Below are 6,798 nucleotides of genomic sequence, written 5' to 3' on the forward strand. Positions count from 1 at the left end.
GAAAAGCACACTAGCCCTGCCCCTGTACTACTCAATTGCTAATAAAAGTGGGTCACCTGCAGAGATCACTGTGCCTGTCCATTGGAGGCAGCTTCCTCTCAGTCCCCTTGTGTCTTGAATATTATCTTTTGTCTTCCTCTATTCACCACCATTCCCCCCAACAGGTATCCACAGATCTGATCAGCACATGGTAACTGGCACCAGAACACAGCGACTTGAGATTTAGAGGGAAAGACCCACCAGAGTGGGAATCTGTAGGAATACCTTGGATTCAGCTGTCCAGACGTGAAAGTAAATAGTATCACCACATACAAAAAAAGCTTTTCTGGGCCTAGAAAATGGCTCCGTGACGTGCGCAGCCGCGGCCGTTAGGAGCCCCAAAACCGACGCCAGGAGTAGGGAACCCGGCGGAGACGGCAGGAGGCGGGGCTGGCGGCGGGACCGTTCCCCACCGCGCTAGGCTTCGCCCGCCAGTGCCTCCGCCTCGGCCATGGGGACGGGAAGCCGGGGCGCTGCGTTCGGCCAGAGCCTCCCGAGGGACTGAGGGAGCTGCGGGGCGCGAGCGGGCGAGTCGGTGTCGGTTGACTGGGGACCCCGGACGCTTGCGAGCCAAGCTGAGCAGCTCCGGATTTTTCTGAGGGGTAGCGCTGAGTTCTTCATCTCAAGGAAACTTGAAAATAAAATGGAAATGGAAAAAATGAACGTGCAGTGCAATAGTGTGGTCGATAATTTTGAAGAAGTTTGCCCAGGGAAGGTAATTAAGTTTAAACCTCCATTGTACAAACAACGATACCAGTTTGTGAGAGATTTAGTGGATCAACACAAACCCAAGAAGGTTGCAGACCTGGGATGTGGTGATACTGAGCTCCTAAGGCTGCTAAAAATCTACCCATGCATCCAACTGCTTGTTGGAGTAGACATTGATGAAGAAAAATTACAATCCAATGGACATCATTTGTCTCCCTATTTGGGGGAGTTCGTAAAACCCCGGAGTCTGGATTTGACCGTTACCTTGTATCACGGCTCTGTTGTGGAGAGAGACTCTCGCCTGCTTGGATTTGACTTGATATCATGCATTGAGGTAATAGAACATTTGGATTCAGATAATCTGGCCAGATTTCCTGAAGTGCTATTTGGGTACCTGTCTCCAGCCATGGTTGTCATCAGCACGCCGAATTCTGAATTCAACCCCCTGTTTCCCATAGTGACCCTAAGAGATGTAGACCATAAATTTGAGTGGAACAGAATGGAATTTCAGACCTGGGCTTTAGGAGTGGCAAATCGCTACAATTACTCTGTGGAGTTTACAGGAGTGGGCAAGCCACCCGCCGGTGCTGAGCACGTTGGATTCTGCACCCAGATAGGCGTGTTCCGGAAAAACAGCGAAGAGGCAGGGCTGCCCTGCATTCCGGAGCAGCACCACCGGCACATTTATAAAGCTGTTAATATGATCACCTACCCATGTTTACAGCAGGAAAGAGTGCTCAAGTTCAAACTGGTCGGGGAAGTATTGTTACAAGTGGAGCGCTTGAGGCTGGGGCACCTGCGAAAGCTGCGAGAACAGAAGAGGGAGTCGGGCACTGGGCCAAAGGACCCTTCTGGAGCCCCCAGCCTGATGCTGGGGGCCGTTTTCACAGAGGCTGAAAAAGCCAGGATAGAGAACTCTCCGAAACCCTTCTGTGAAAGGGACCGATTTTTCATACCCCTGTAGAGACTCCTCGCCTATCCCAGACTGCACCGCTTGCCTGTGGACCAAGCAAAGGTGCGCTCCCTTCTTGTCGACTCGGTGTGTTTGAGCAGCGATGGTTCCGCAGTCACGGTTGACCTGCATAATGCTAGGGACTATGAACCTGAAGATACTTGAGCCTGCCACATTGCCAAAGTTCGAAGTCTCAGTGACAGTTGAACTCCCTTAGGGTTTGAACCTTTTCTTTTGGTGTTGTCTTATTTAAGTGACATTTAAGAAGTTTTAAAATAAGCTGTTCCTGAACTAGTGGAGACATGGCCGCTGTGCAGCCTGATTGCTCTTTACCTGCGAAAGGTGTTGGGGTTTAATTAAAAGCAGTGCGCTTTTTCAGTTGAAAATTTTCTTTGATGTTTTCTCAAGAATGAAGAAATTGGATATGCTGTGTTGATTTTTTTTTAAAAAAAAGCTTTTCTGACTAGGATAATGGGACAAAATTTGTCAATAGAGGAGCAAAGATATGTGCAGTTGCTGTGTATAGTATTGAAATAGGCAGGGGCAAGGTCAGTACACATTGTTTTTTAAAACTGCTGCAAGATATTACCAAACATAACCCATCGTTCCCCAGGTGGGAACTTTGGACACAGAGAATTGGGGTAGAGTGGGAAAAAATTTGGTAAGGACCCATGCCAGGGAGGAACAGATTGCCCTGGACACCTTTTCAACACGGAGTTTGCTGAAATCTATGTTGGAATCTTTGTGTGCTACAGCAGTTACTACAACTGCTACTGCTCTCTGATGAGGGAGAAGAGAAAGATCGGGAAGAAAGTAGAAAGCCTTCTGCCTGGAGCACACCTCCGAAATGTTTAGAGGCTAGCATAGGCCATCCTTGCTTGTCAAGTGTCAGCAGATTATTCAATAAGCTCAGTGGCTGGGACCCCATTGCTTTCCTATGACTATTTTAGACAGGACCCCCCCAAATCCTCAACAAATGACATATGAACATCATAGTATAAAATATAAGATTTGAAAGAGTTAAAGCAAAGTGTAATGAATGATACAGTGCAGGAACTTTTTACACTGGGACTCCTGGGGTGCATTTTGGGACCTCTGTGGACTAAACATCTTGCCCATTTCTGTCTATTGGCCAGTCAATATCTGCACTTCAATTTGCAGCTACAAGAGCTTGTGGTAGAACAGGCAGAAATAAGACAGAAGGAAGGCCAGGAATCACGGATGATGTACTGCTGGGAAAGGGATCTTACACAGATCTTGGCCAAAAACTAGCTTTCCAAATGAATACATAACCAAATAAATTGATGAAGTGGGCATGGGCTATGGATCCTGAAAAGGGTACTCCAGTCCCTTTTTGTTTATCTTACCAGGGTCATGACAACCTTATGCTCAGTTCCTTGACAGATTATAGGAGGCCATCTACAGACAAGTCCCTCAATCATAAGAGGTTAAAGTTATTATGCTTCAAGTGGCTTTTAAGAATGCAAATATGCTCTGCAAACAGACCTGTGGGATGCTCATGGCCACAAACATTTTTGGAAGTTATCTAAAAGCTTATCACGATGTGAGAACTGAGTCCTATAGAAGCTCAGTGTTAACGTAAGCTATGTTAAGCCTTACAAAGGGTAACAAAATGCCAATATTGAGAGTTTCAGGTGTGAGGAAATGGGACATTCATAAACAATGAACTGCTTCAGCCAAGTCAGGGGTACACTAGTCCTCTAACAGAGGTAAAGAAGAGTTCAGGTTCCCTTGATCAGGAGGAGGCTATGATAGCACAAGAAGATAATTGACTGTGAACATTTGGCGAGATAGAAGGAGGAGCCCCAAGAGCAGGTCACCAAGCAAGCCCGAAATATTTCCTAGAGAACGGGCCTTCTGAACAGGAGCTGGGATTACAGGATCACAGTGTGTCTAGCAGAAAGAGAAGACAGAATAAAATATTCAGAGTATAGCAGGAAGGAGTGGGGACTGTGGAGTGGAAAGTTCAGCTGAGGGAGAGAAGCAGGATGCCAGTGTTGTCTCTGGACCCTGCCATCCCAGCCCTGCACCTGGGGCTCACTGAGCCAGCAAATGAGACTGGATGTGGTGGCTTGCCCCTGTAATCTCAGCTCTTGGGAGGCTGTAAACAGGTGGATCACTATGAGTCTTATCTAGTAGTGAGACCCTGAACACCCTGTAGACCCTTCCCTAAAATACAAAAAAAAAAAAAAAAAAAAAAAAAAAAAAAGATGCAGCATTGGGGTAGCAGCGTGTGCAGGAGGATCTCAGGGGAAGAACCTCATTGGAAGCAAAGCTGAGTCATGAGCCCTAATCGCTTTCCTCCCAGGCCAGCTCTTGTGTCTCCATCACTGTTCCTAAAACTTCTCTATTGACACCATCTTGAATGCCACCATAGCTACATTTACGTAATGTTTCCAAAGCAAATTTACTTTTAAATATGCCATATCAGACCAGGAAGATGGATCAGTAGAGTAAGTGCTTGCCTGGCAAGTGCAAGGGCTTGAATTCAATCTCTGGTTCTACCAAAAATAAATAAATAAATAAATAAATAAATAAGCCATATCATAATAAATAGAATCATATTTTACCAGCATATCTTATCTGTATGATCATTGGAAAAGCAGTAACACTTGTCTTTATTCTGATGATTGTGAAAATAAATGTAATGAAACAAAATTAAAAAGTCTACCTAAAAATTTTTGTGACACAGGCCTACAGGCTTATAATTTTTTCATAAAGGGTCATTTAGCAGATAGGTGAGAATCGTGAAAGCCACTCTAGGGACCAATGGAGCCTCTCCTTGACACACCGGAAGGCTGAGAGGGAAATGCAGAGGGAACTTTGAAGCTGGGTGGGATCTCCACTTCCTTCTCCTTCTGGCCACCTTATCCCTACCTGACACCCATGCTCTCTTCCAGTGCGTGTGCAGCTGATGATAGAAGTGCTCAATGAACGTGCAGTATCTCCACGAGTCTCTGCTGCTAATTTCCTGTGTGAAGCAGAGCCATGATTTCTGCCTTCAACTAGAAATAAGCCCCATTGTGGCAAGAACTGAGAAATTCAGGGCTTTCTTCTGTCAGCAACCCTGATCTTAACCAGCACAGCACTATCTCCTGAAAAAAGAGGCCTCTCTGGAAGGATGCACTCATACTTAGGGGTCTTATGCATTTCCACAAGACCTGACCTCTGCGTGCATAGGGTCCTGGAAGGCAGGGCACCTTCCCTCACTGGCATTTTAGCTGCTTGACACAGCCCAAAGCTGAAGGGAGTTCATCTGGAAAGCCTTCCACCCAGCACCCACTGATACACTCACACTCCCACCATGTTGGAACGCCACCACACCTTTTAGGGTTCTATTACATTCTGCACTTAGATGGTGTAGATGCCATTGACATTGACCCCAGACCTGTGAATCTCCTCACATTCCCAGAGCCCCTGCACTGCTTCATCTGTGGAGGCAGATGGGTGACTCTGAAAAACCAACAGTCAGCTGGAGATGAGCTAGGATAAGGAAGTGACAAGGTGGGCTCCCTGCCTGCAGTGTGCAGTTCTTGGAAGTATATGGATAGGGAGCTGAGCCAGACGTGGGAAGAATTCCTGGAGCAGCCAATCATAAGCTAAGATCCAGGCCTTGAGCATGAACTCCCAGAAGGTGTGGTGCTCTGCTCAGAGGGAAGAGAATAGTAAAGGTTCCATGGGGGCGGTTTCTTGTATAAATCAGACAGGGGCACAGGAGCAGGGCTGACTCAAGTTATGAGTGTGGAGCCTCATTGATATTGCTCTGGCTGTGTGAGGTAGTGTGCATCCCACACAGAAAGGCCAAGGAAAGAAGAGGGCAGGGAGCAGGTTGTTTTAGTAGAGCCATCCATCATCCAGTGCCAGGCTGTGGATTGCAGACTGCTGTGCCTAGCAGGTGCACATTGGGCATTGTAGGGCTGCATGGGTAGGACATCAAAGTAGAGAGTCCAGAGAGGGGATACTAGGCTTTTCAGAGGTGCTTCCCATTCCACAGAGAAGGAGTATGAGCCCCTGGGGTTGGGAACAGCCCTCTCTTCTTGGGGCCCACTTGTACATGAGACCCTGAGCTCTTGTCTTGGCCTTAATGCAGGTGACTTTCCCTACAGCCCTGGGCACAGGCCCTTGAGTCTCTCTGCCCCTGGAAGCTGATAACTGGCCTTTAAGTTTCTTCCTTCCAGTCTATTCCTAAGCACAGGAGAATATTGATTAAATGCCCAAACCTATGGGCTTGTGCAAAAAGTGATTGTTGAAAACTCCAAGGATTTGAAATTCTCCCTCTACCTCACTGAAAGGATCCAATTAGAGAGCTGGATGGTGATTCCACTTGAAGCCAAGCTTCCTGGGTAAGTAGACACCCAAGGATGGGAATAAAGTATCAGGGGGATGGGCATCAATGTCTATGAGGAGCCAGGTGACTACCAGGAGACTATCTTCCTATTTTGGCCTCACACTTGGGCTGTGACTCACAGATCCTGCATTTGGGGCACCATTCAGAAGGGGGATCTTGTGCCCATACCACCAGTGGATCACTAGCACCTATATCCATCCCAGGCTGGGTATGACATTTCCCAGACAGGAGTCTTCTGCCAGCTGCTCCCAGATTCCCATGGCCTAGTGGCTTGGAGTCTAAATAAACACAGGGAAGGCACTGGCCTTGGAGTGAACCAGGATGGACCACACTTCCCTCAGCAAGGCAAGGGCTGAGCCAGCAGCTGGCCTGAGAATTCCAGCCACTTTTCAGGGTCCCATGCACTGTGAATTTCCTTAGTCAATAACAATAGCAATAATAATGAAAACTATAACAATGAAGGTGAAATAACCACTACCATTGTATTCAAAGGTTCTTCAGTGCCCATCTGTGCCTTAAAAATTATTGCACGTAGAGGTGGAAGAGAAAAATAGTTCACTCTATGGATATATAGCACAGTGAGAACCCTACCTGGTGTTCTGAGGCTCTAGGCTGGGAACCTATACCATTTCTTTTCCTTTGACTATGAGCACTTGGCTGAGCCCCTTCCTGGGTATGGCCTCATCTCATCTCCCGTGCAAGCCCTTTGTGAGACTAACATTCCCAATTC

General features: G+C 47.1%; 1 pseudogene; it reads left to right on the forward strand.

The window, feature by feature from the left end:
* Positions 1–573: 573 nt before the first annotated feature.
* On the forward strand, positions 574–2,060 carry LOC101568017 (annotated as a pseudogene).
* The last annotated feature ends 4,738 nt before the right edge of the window (positions 2,061–6,798 follow it).

This window comes from Octodon degus, unplaced genomic scaffold (genome assembly GCF_000260255.1).
Source record: "Octodon degus isolate 3935 unplaced genomic scaffold, OctDeg1.0 scaffold00317, whole genome shotgun sequence".
NCBI classification, from domain to species: domain Eukaryota; kingdom Metazoa; phylum Chordata; class Mammalia; order Rodentia; family Octodontidae; genus Octodon; species Octodon degus.